We start from the raw sequence: 12361 nt of genomic DNA, 5'->3' as shown, positions 1-12361 counted from the left end.
GCAGCCAAGTAGCAACTTATTTCTGAGTGGGAATTTCTTGCCTCCACTGTGAGACAAACCCCAGCCACATCTCCAGCACACAACTCCGAACGCCTGAACCGCAGCTGCCAGGGGTTCCTCCAGAACCTCCTCACCCAGGAGCTTGCTACAAGTGTCGGAAATCTGGCCACCAGGTCAAGGAATGTCCGCAGCCCGGGATTCCTCCTAAGCCGTGTCCCATCTGTGCAGGACCCCACTGGAAATCGGACTATTTAACTCACCCAGCAGCCACTCCCAGAGCCCCTGGAGCTCTGGCCTCTGACTGACTCCTTCCCAGATCTTCTCGGCTTAGCGGCTGAAGACTGACGCTGCCCCATCACCTCGGAAGCCTCCTGAACCATCACAGACGCTTTGGGTAACTCTTACAGTGGAGGGTAAGTCCGTCCCCTTCTTAATCAATACGGAGGCTACTCACTCCACATTTTCTTCTTTTCAAGGGCCTGTTTCCCTTGCCTCCATAACTGTTGTGGGTATTGACGGCCAGGCTTTTAAAACTCCCCAACTCTGGTGCCAACTTGGACAACATTCTTTTATACACTCCTTTTTAGTTATCCCCACCTGCCCAGTTCCCTTATTAGACCAAGACATTTTAACTAAATTATCTGCTTCCCTGACTATTCCTAGGCTACAGCCATACCTCATTGATGCTCTTTCCCCCAGTTCAAAGCCTCCTTCGCATCCTCCCCTCGTATCCCCCCACCTTAACCCACAAGTATAAGATACCTCTACTCCCTCCTTGGCGACTGATCATGCACCCCTTACCATCTCATTAAAACCTAATCATCCCTACCCTGCTCAATGCCAATATCCTATCCCACAGCATGCTTTAAAAGGATTAAAGCCTGTTATCACTTACCTGCTACAGCATGGCCTTTTAAAGCCCGCAAACTCCCCTTACAATTCTCCCATTTTACCTGTCCAAAAACCAGACAAGGCTTACACGGTTAGTTCAAGATCTGCACCTTATCAACCAAATTGTCTTCCTTATCCACCCATAGTGCCAAACCCAAATACTCTCCTATCCTCAGTACCTCCCTCCACAACCCATTATTCTGTTCTGGTTCTCAAACATACTTTGTTTTACTATTATTAATATAAGAAGGTAGGAATGTCAGGCCTTTGAGCCCAAGCCAAGCCATCACATCCCGCATCCCCTGTGACTTGCACGTGTATATATATATACGCCCAGATGGCCTGAAGTAACTGAAGAATCACAAAAGAAGTGCAAATGCCCTGCCCCGCCTTAACTGATGACATTCCACCACAAAAGAAGTGAAAATGGCCAGTCCTTGCCTTAAGCGATATTATCTTGTGAAATTCCTTTTCCTGGCTCATCTTGGCTCAAAAAGCTTCCCCACTGAGCACCTTGTGACCCCCACTCCTGCCCGCCAGAGAACCCCCCCTTTGACTGTAATTTCCTTTACCTACCCAAATCCTATAAAACGGCCCCACACTTATCTCCCTTTGCTGACTCTCTTTTCGGACTCAGCTCGCCTGCACCCAGGTGAAATAAACAGACATTTTGGTGCTGTGACTCGGATCAGGGGGACCTCCCTTGGGAGATCAATCCCTTGTCCTCCTGCTCTTTGTTCCATGAAAAAGATCCACCTATGACCTCGAGTCCTCAGACCCAGCAGCCCAAGAAACATCTCACCAATTTTAAATCGGGTAAGTGGCCCCCTTTTTACTCTCTTCTCCAACCTCTCTCTGTCTCTCAACTTCTTTCTCCTTTGAATCTTGGCACCATCCTTCAATCTCTCCCTTCTCTTAATTTCAATTCCTTTCACTTTCTGGTAGAGACAAACGAGACACGTTTTATCCATGGACCCAAAACGCCGTGCCGGTCACAGAATGGGGAAGGCAGCCTTCCCTTGGTGTTTAATCATTGCAGGGACGCCTCTCTGATTACTCACCCACGTTTCAGGGGTGTCTGACCATGCTGCAGAGACGCCTGCCTTGGTCCTTCACCCTAAGTGGCAAGTCCCGCTTTTCTGGGGGAGGGGCAAGCACCCCAACCCCTACCCTCCCTGTCTCTACCGCTTCTCCGCTTTTCTGGGGGAGGGGCAAGTACCCCGACCTCTAATTTTTGCTCTCTGACCTTATTTTTTGTGTCCCCTCTTATTTTTGCCCCCCAATACCTTAGTTCCACGCCCTGACCCCTTTCCCGCTTTCCTGGAGGGGAAGAACCCCCGAACCCCTTCTCTCCATGTCTCTACTCTCTCTTTTCTCTGGGCTTGCCTCCTTCACTATGGGCAACCTTCCACCCTCCATTCCTCCTTCTTCTCCCTTAGTTTGTGTTCTCAAGAACTTAAAACCTCTTCAACTCACACCTGACCTAAAACCTAAATGCCTTATTTTCTTCTACAATACCGCTTAACCCCAATACATACTCGACAGTAATTCCAAATAGCCAGAAAACGGCACTTTCGATTTTTTCCATCCTACAAGAGCTAAATAATTCTTGTCATAAAGTGGGCAAATGGTCTGAGGTTCCTGACGTCCAGGCATTCTTTTACACATCAGTCCCTCCCTAGTCTCTGTTCCCAATGAAACTCGACCCAAATCTTCCTTCTTTCCCTCCCGCCTGTCCCTTCAGTCCCAACCCCAAGCGTTGCTGAGTCTTTCTAATCTTCCTTTTCTACAGACCCATCTGACCTCTTCCCTCCTCGCCAGGCCGAGCTAGGTCCCAATTTTTCCTCAGCCTCTGCTCCCCTACCCTGTAATCCTTTTATTATCTCCCCTCCTCACACCTGGTCTGGCTTACAATTTCCTTCCACGACTAGCCCTCCCCAACCTGCCCAAGCAATTTCCTCTTAAAAAAGTGGCTAGAGCTAAAGGCATTAAGGTTAATGTTCCTTTTTCTTTATCCTACCTCTCCCACATCAGTGAGTGTTTAGGCTCTTTTTCATCAAATATGAAAAACTTAGCCCAGTTCATGGCCTATTTAGCAGCAACCCTGAGATGCTTTTCAGCCCTAGACCCTGAAAGGTCAGAAGGCCGTCTTATTCTTAATATGCATTTTATTTTATTACCCAATCTACTCCCCACATTAAATAAAGCTCCAAAAATTAAATTCCGGCCCCTCAAACCCCACAACAGGACTTAATGAACCTCGCCTTCAAGATGTACAATAATAGAGTAGAGGCAGCCAAGTAGCAACTTATTTCTGAGTTGCAATTGCTTGCCTCCACTGTGAGACAAACCGCAGCCACATCTCCAGCACACAACTCTGAACGCTTGAACGGCAGCTGCCAGGGGTTCCTCCAGAACCTCCTCACCCAGGAGCTTGCTACAAGTGCCGGAAATGTGGCCACTGGGCCAAGGAATGCCCGCAGCCTGGGATTCCTCCTAAGCCGTGTCCCATCTGTGCGGGACCCCACTGGAAATCGGACTGTCCAACTCGCCTGGCAGCCACTCCCAGAGCCCCTGGAGCTCTAGCCCAAGGCTCTCTGACTCCTTCCCATATCTTCTTGGCTTAGCTGCTGAAGACTGATGCTGCCCCATCGCCTCGGAAGCCTCCTGGACCATCACAGACGCTTTGGGTAACTCTTACAGTGGAGGGTAAGTCCGTCCCCTTCTTAATCAATACGGAGGCTACTCACTCCACATTACCTTCTTTTCAAGGGCCTGTTTCCCTTGCCTCCATAACTGTTGTGGGTATTGACGGCCAGGCTGCTAAACCTCTCAAAACTCCCCAACTCTAGTGCCAACTTGGACAACATTCTTTTACACATTCTTTTTTAGTTATCCCCACCTGCCCAGTTCCCTTATTAGGCCAAGACATTTTAACTAAATTATCTGCTTTCCTGTCTATTCCTAGGCTACAGCCACACCTCATTGCTGCCTTTTCCCCCAGTTCAAAGCCTTCTTCACATCCTCCCCTCATACCCCCCAACCTTAACCCACAAGTATAAGATACCTCTACTCCCTCCTTGGCAACTGATCATACGCCCCTCGCCATCTCATTAAAACCTAATCACCCTTACCCCATTCAATGCCAATATCCCATCCTGCAGCATGCTTTAAAAGGATTAAGCCTGTTATCACTCGCCTGCTACAGCATGGGCTTTTAAAACCTATAAACTCTCCTTTCAATTCCTCCATTTTACCTGTCCTAAAACTAGACAAGGCTTACAGGTTAGTTCAAGATCTGCACCTTACCAACCAAATTGTTTTGCCTATCCACCCCGTGGTGCCAAACCCATATACTCTCCTATCCTCAATACCTCCCTCCACAACCCATTATTCTATTCTAGATCTCAAACATACTTTCTTTACTATTCCTTTACACCCTTCATCCCAGCCTATCTTTTGCTTTCACTTCAACTGACCCTGACACCCATCAGGCTCAGCCAATTACCTGGGCTCTACTGCCGCAAGGCTTCACAGAGAGCCCCCATTACTTCAGTCAAGCCCAAACTTCTTCCTCATTTGTTACCTATCTCGGCATAATTCTCATAAATACACACATGCTCTCCCTGCTGATTGTGTCCGACTAATCTCCCAAACCCCAATCCCTTCTACAAAACAACAACTCCTTTCCTTCCTAGGCATGGTTAGTGTGGTCAGAATTCTTACACAAGGGCTGGGACTGCATCCTATAGCCTTTCTGTCCAAACGACGTTACTGTTTTAGCCTAGCCCTCATGTCTGCGCGCAGTGGCTGCCACTGCTTTAATACTGTTCGAGGCCCTAAAAATCACCAACTATGCTCAACTCTTTACAGTTCTCATAACTTCCAAAATCTGTTTTTCTTCCCCCAACCTTTGCTCAAGACAACGCTTATGCTGATAAGGTAGCTAAAAAAGCATCCATCAAAAGGCATCAGATCCCATCGCTCAGGACAATGCTTATGCTGATAAGGTAGCTAAAAAAGCAGCTAGCTTCCAACTTCTATCCCTCACAGCAGTTTTCCTCCTTCACATCGGCCACTCCCACCTACTCCCCCTGAAAGCTCCACCTATCAATCTCTTCCCACAGAAGGCAAATAGTTCTTAGACCAAGGAAATTATCTCCTTCCAGCCTCACAGGCCCATTCTATTCTGTCATCATTTCATAACCTCTTCCATGAAGGTTAGAAGCTGCTAACCCATCTCTTAGAACCTCTCATTTCCTTTCCATCATGGAAATCTATCCTAAAGGAGATCACTTCTCAGTGTTCCATCTGCTATTCTACTGCCCCTCAGGGATTGTTCAGGCCCCTCCCTTTCCTACTCATCAAGCTCGAGGATTTGCCCCTGCCCAGGACGGGCAAATTGACTTTACTCACATGCCCCAAGTCAGAAAACTAAAATATCTCTTAGTCTGGGTAGATACTTTCACTGGATGGGTAGAGGCCTTTCCCACAGGGTCTGAGAAGGCCACCGCGGTCATTTCCTCCCTTCTGTCAGACATAATTCCTCAGTTTGGCCTTCCCACCTCTATACAGTCTGATAACGGACCAGCCTTTATTAGTCAAATCACCCAAGCAGTTTCTCAGGCTCTTGGTATTCAGTAAAACCTTTATATCCTTTACCATCCTCAGTCTTCAGGAAAGGTAGAATGGACTAATGGTCTTTTAAAAACACACCTCACCAAGCTCAGTCACCAACTTAAAAAGGACTAGACAACACTTTAACCACTTTCCTTTCTCAGAATTCAGGCCTGTCCTCAGAATGCTACAGGTTCCAGCCCATTTGAGCTACTGCGTGACCAACTTAGACTGCACCCCAGAAAACTTTCATCCCTACTGTCTTCTGTCTAGTCACACTCCTATTCACCGTTCTTAACTACTCATAAATGCCCTGCTCGTGTTTATACTGCTAGTTTACACTGTTTCTCCAAGCCATCACAGCTGATATCTCCTAGTGCTATCCCAAACCGCCACTCTAAATTCCCTCTTAAAGTAAATAAATAATCTTTGCTAGCAAGGCTATGCTGAGCCTCCTTAAGCACTCTCTAATTAGATGTCTTAGGTCCTCCCAGTTCTTAGTCCTTTGATACCTGTTTTCTCTCCTTCTCTTATTCAGACCTTGTGTCTTCTGTTTAGTTTTTTAATTCATACAAAACCGCATCCAGGCCATCACCAATCATTCAATACGACAAATGTTTCTTCTAACGACCCCACAATATCACTCCTTACCACAAAATCTTCCTTCAGCTTAATCTCTCCCACTCTAGGTTCCCACGCTGCCCCTAATCCCACTTGAAACAACCCTGAGAAACATCGCCCATTCTTTCTCCATATCACCCCCCAAAAAATTTTCGCCGCCCCAACACTCAACACTATTTTGTTTTATTTTTCTTATTAATATAAGAAGACAGGAATGTCAGGCCTCTGAGCTCAAGCCAAGCCATCGCATCCCCTGTGACTTGCATGGATACGCCCAGATGGCCTGAAATAACTGAAGAATCACAAAAGAAGTGCCAATGCCCTACATCGCCTTAACTGATGACATTCCACCACAAAAGAAGTGCAAAGGCCCTGCCCCGCCTTAACTGATGACATTCCACCACAAAAGAAGTGAAAATGGCTGGTCCTTGCCTTAAGCGTTGATATTATCTTGTGGAATTCCTCTTCCTGGCTCATCCTGGCTCAAAAAGCTCCCCCACTGAGCACCTTGTGACCCCCACTCCTTCCCGCCAGAGAACAACCCCCCTTTGACAGTAATTTTCCTTTACCTACCCAAATCCTATAAAACGGCCCCACACTTATCTCCCTTTGCTGACTCTCTTTTCGGACTCAGCCCGCCTACACGCAGGTGAAATAAACAGCCATGTTGCTCACACAAAGCCTGTTTGGTGGTCTCTTCACACGGACACGCATGACAAACACAAAGTGGGAAATTTGACCAGATATGTAAGTTACAGTTGCTAAGGAAATGAACAGTTATTCACAGTTCTGGGGATGGAGAGAACTTTCCACATGGGTTTTCATTAAGAAGATACTTTGGCCGGGCATAATGGCTCATGCCTGTAATCCCAGCACTTTGGGAGGCTGAGGCAGGCGGATCACCTGAAGTCAGGAGTTTGAGACCAGCCTGGCCAACATGGTGAAACCCCATCTCTAATAAAAATACAAAAAAAAAAAAAAAATTAGCTAGGCATGGTTGCATGTGCCTGTAATCCCAGCTACTCGGGAGGCTGAGACAGGAGAATTGCTTGAACCCAGGAGGCGACGGTTGCAGTGAGCCAAGGTCGTGCCATTGCACTCCAGCCTGGGTGACAGAGTGAGACTCCATCTCAAGAAAGAAAGAAAGAAAAAAAAGATATGATGTAGAGCACTATATTCTCAACATTATCTCAACAGTCAGCACAAACTGAATTTCACAACACTTTTCTAGAGTGTGCCTATAAGGCCAGTGACCTAATGCCAAACACAATTCAGAAAAATGAATTCTCCCAGGATGACAAAGCTTAATGACTAGGTATACAACTTTCTGATTAACCCAATGACATAATTTAGAGGGTCTGGAGTCCAGACTCCAGACACTAGAGAATATGTGGAATACACATGTTTTATGAAATAATTCATCAATAATACCTCATGCAACATAAGTCTCTATGAAGATAAGTTAGCAAGGAGTTTAGGAATATACTTCATGAGTCCAGGTATTTCATGCCACCTAGTTATAGCATCTTATAGCTTTAATGGGTTCTACAACATATCAAAGCTGATGCTAGGAATTTGATGTAGATAGCTGACTCCAAAATATCCCTACTCTACAATGCTCACCATCTCAAAGGAAACCAAGACTTGTACACAAATAGCTGTAAGAAAAAGTATTACATGTCAGGGGTCATAAAAGGAGTTTAGAAAAAGCGCAATTCATTCATTCAACAACCATTTATTAAGTCCCTAGGATTTGCCAAGTACTGTGCTAAATTTTAATGATACATCATGCCTAATAAAAAGTGCATTGCCAACAAAATTTTAAAAAATAAAAAGTGCCATTTCACATGCCTGTAATCCCAGCTAATTGGGAGGCTGAAGCAGGAGAATTGCTTGAACTTGGGAGGCAGAGGTTTGGTAAGCCGAGATGGAGCCATTGCACTCCAGCCTGGGAAACAAGAGTGAGACTCTGTCAAAAAAAAAGAAAGAAAGAAAAGAAAAAAGATTACATTTCCAAGGTACCAAGAAGTATTAAATATCCATCAGCAAATAAAAAAAGATGTGAAGTATCTTTATAAGCATTTCAGAGATAAATTTTAAAAGACCTAAATAAGTGGAAGGATATACTACATTCATGGATTGGAGACTCAATATTGTTAAGGTGTCAATTCTTACCAAATTAATCTGTAGGTTTAATGCAATTACAATCAAAATTACATTAGAAACTTTTTTGTGGCAATAGATAAGCTGATTATAAAATGTGTATGAAAATGCAAGAGACCTAGAAGAGCTGCAGTAGGGAGAAATGATCCCTCCAAAATGTTCACATCTTAATTTATGGGACCTGTGAATAATTATAATACATAGCAAAAGGACTTTGCAGGTGTAATTAAGGTTATGGACTTTAAAATAAGGAGATTATCCTGAATTATCTGGATAGTCCCAATTCAATCATGTGAGCCCTAAAAAGCAGGGCACTTTCTTTGACTGAATGCAGAAGAGATGAGGGAGCCAGAGAAGTTTGAAGTATGTGAAGGACTCATCTTCAAACCATTGCTGGTGGTTTGAAGATAGACAGGGCAGCATGACAAGGAGTGCAGGTGGGTTTATAGCTGTTAGAGGCTCCCAGATAACAGCTAGTAAGTAAGGGGAGAACTCAGTCTCACAGCTGCAAAGAATTGAATTCATTCAAAAACTTGAATGAACTTGAAAGGAGATTATCCCTAAGGGACTTCAAATAAATACCCAGAGTGTCTGATATTTTAGTTTTGGCCTTGTGAGAGCCAAAGTAGAGCGACTAGTTGAGCCCATCTAGACCTCGACCTCTGATTTACAGAACTGTGAGACAATAAATTTGTGTTGTTTTAAGTTGTTAAGCTTTGTGGTACATTGTTACAGGATCAGTAGAAAACTAATACTACATCGAAGGCAATCTTAAGAACAAAACTGCAGGACTTAACGTTCTTTGTTTCTAAGAATTGTTCTCTCCACCACATACCTCCACATGCAAGAATGGCTTTTGAGGCCATGTTTGTCTTATATGACTCTTTTCCTGTCTGGCTACAACTCATTGGACTGGGATGAACCTGATTGTCTAGGGAATTTGAACTAAGCCCCGAAAAGACAGGGTCTGTTACTCCAATGCATCTCACTCCCTAAATAAGTGGAGTAAGTATTCATGTGCTTCCTTTGAACCTGGGTTTTAACCAAAAGAATGAAGCAGAAATGAAGTGTCACTGTGTCAGTTTTACTCATGTGACTATGTGTTTACGTTTACAGTTAGGAACGACATGAAAATGTAAAATGAAGCTCGTGGCATGATAGCGTTGATATGATAATTCAATATGCTTGTGCTCATGCAATGCTATGTCTGATTCTTGCTATGTGCCTGATACTTAACAGGGGCGTAAGTAAATGTGAGTTGCATTTGCCAGGTAAATAATTGGAGACTGAGAGCGTTCTGAATTTCTCTTCAAGCAGTGATGGTTATTGACTCAATTTCCTTAGACTAAATATAGCTATGTGCACAGTAGCTTATCGGGAATTGGATACAGTCTGTGACTCCAGAGACGTGGCGGGGGGAAAAAACTCATGAGAAGATCAGATCAGAGCCCAGGCTATAGAAGTACAGCAAACCAACTGAGCTAACCAGTTTATAGCTCATGAGTGAATCCATGGTAAACCTCAAAGGCTGCTCACAGAAGCCTCTTTGTCCTCCCTGCCACCACTTGAGAGAGCAAGGTCTTGGCTTTCTTAACTGCCAACCCTAGAACCAAAGCACAGTTCTTTGATCCTGTTGTGTACTCTGCTACCTGGTGGAGTTATGTCACATGTGATGCTAATGCCTAATATGTAACTGAGCACTTTCCATGAGGCAGATGCCATTCTAAATACTTGATGTGTATTAATTCATTTCAACCTGCCAATATGCCTCATGAGATGGGTATTAATAATATTCTCATTTATAGATGATGAAACTGAATTAGAAGAGTTTAAATCACTTCACTTCAAACAACAAATTAGTAGCAGAACTCGAATTTGTCTCAGGCAGTCTAATCCAGAATTTGTGTTTTGAACCACAATATTATATTGATTAGCTACAGGATGAGAAATGTCAGAGTTAAAATTACTTTGAAAATAAAATTAGTTTGGCTTCACAAATTGCAGGTACACATAAAAATTGCAGGTACACAGAGTTCAGCTTTGTTGACCTCAAAGATGAGGTGTATTTCTCTTCTTGCTCCTTTCAGGACACTGAAGAGAACATGTATATAAGCTTCTCCCCTGGTTCACTTTGTGGCGAGTCTCTGCTTTCTAGGACAGGAACATTTTCTTTCGGGTTCCTGCACTTGAATATCTCCTTCCCCTAATTTATCTTCCTGAATGGATGGTCATGGTGACACTACAACCTGCTTTCAGTAATTTCTATTCTGATTAGCTAAAATATAGGTATTGTTTTGTATCTTGTTTAATTTATTTTTACACAAGTTTAGCTATATAACGAGCCTGCACATGTACCCCTGAACTCAAAATAAAAGTTAAAAACATTTCTTTCATTCACATTCTTTCCTCTGCAACCTTACTTCCCTATTTTTCTGTTTTCTATTAGTCATTTTCTGACATTTTGAAAATTAATATTTATACTACCCACATCTATGTTTGATTTTTATAAAATGGCCCTTGTCATATGCAATTGAAGAAGTGGGCTATTTGTTACACACATTTACCAAGGCTTTATTTTTCTTACGATTGCTTGCTCTTGATGGGACATTTATTCATAACAGAATGTGGACCTCCTTTAAAACTGTAATATCTAAAGACTTGCACTGAATTTTCTCCACATTTACACTTTCTGGAGTCCTCTGAAATTTTCCGTATCCTTTGGTACTTGAGTTCCACACAGGTGAAATTTGGGGACCAAAAGAGATACCTTTTCCCATACATGAGGCAAATATCTATTTTCCTATCACGTTTGCCACAGAATGAAACCTAATCTCAAGATCCCTTAGCTCTGTTCTGAGATCGCTTATAAACTTTGATGGTGTTGGAAATCCATCAGTTTTGGACTCCAAGTTTTCTACTAATGCTTCTAGACCGTTGGGCCTCATAGAAACTTCCAACTGATATACAGCAACAACATGCAGGAAGACAAAGGCACTTCCAATGGGACTGAGAGTAATCTTAAGGCAGTGAACAGCTAGAGATTCCAGATCTTGGTGTTGGCATTGACATCCCTGTTCTTCCCTTCAGAAGAGGATATTCTTAAAATGGGCAATTTGTAGGTAAGTATCTTGTTTGGGGTCTCTAGGTGCAGAACCTGAGGCAGAGATTTGGGTACATGTGACTTTCTACAAGATGGACATTTCCTTTTGGGTTCCTGCACTTGAATATCTCCTTCCCCTAATTTATCTTCCTGAGCGAACAGCCATGGTGATGTCTATAAATTGCTTTCTCTAATTTCTTTTCTTTTCTGCTTCCCTGTTTGAGGGAATACTCTTCAGGAATTACCTGTTTGGGAGTGAACAAAGCAGGACTAGAAGGCAAAGAATCAAGCAAGGCAGTCATCCAAGTTGGCTTTTATCCATTCAGGCTCTGGAGCATGCATGGTGCCTTGGAGAAGGGGTTGGGCTCTTAATATATTTTTTTTTTTTTTTGAGACAGTCTTGCTTGTTGCCCAGGTTGGAGTGCAGTGGTGTAATCATAGCTCACTGCAGCCTTGATCTGCCTACCTCAAGCTATCTTTCCAACTTAGCCTCTTGCGTAGGTGGTACTACAGGTGCCTACTACCATGCCTGGCTATTTTTTTTTTTTTTTTTTTTTTTAGTAGAAACAAGATCTTGCTATGTTGCTTAAGCTGGTCTTGAACTTCTAAACTCAAATAATTCTCCCACCTCAGCCTCCCAAAGTGCTGGGATTCCAAGCATGAGCCATTGTGCCCTGCTGGGCTTTTAAATGTATGTATTCTTGTATCACTTGTTAGTTGTTTGCCACTATCTGCCTCCTCCCTTGGTCACGTAAACTTCTAGGCATCTCCTGGCCAGCTATTCTCTTTAGTCAAGTACAATTCTCTGGCAAAGGTTACTCAGGTAAGCTGTTAATGGCACCATTTGCAGCACCTGGGAGAGGGGCACACCAGTTGTTAAAGAGTGTCCAGTGGATCTCATACAGAGTCTATTACAATAGGTAAGAGCACAGTGATTATTTATAGCTCAAACAAGACTCATTTTTTTTT

This window comes from Trachypithecus francoisi, unplaced genomic scaffold (genome assembly GCF_009764315.1).
Source record: "Trachypithecus francoisi isolate TF-2019V2 unplaced genomic scaffold, Tfra_2.0 Lachesis_group0, whole genome shotgun sequence".
In the NCBI taxonomy this organism is placed as follows: domain Eukaryota; kingdom Metazoa; phylum Chordata; class Mammalia; order Primates; family Cercopithecidae; genus Trachypithecus; species Trachypithecus francoisi.
The sequence above is the reverse complement of the archived record's forward strand: the minus strand, read 5'-3'. Positions refer to the sequence as shown.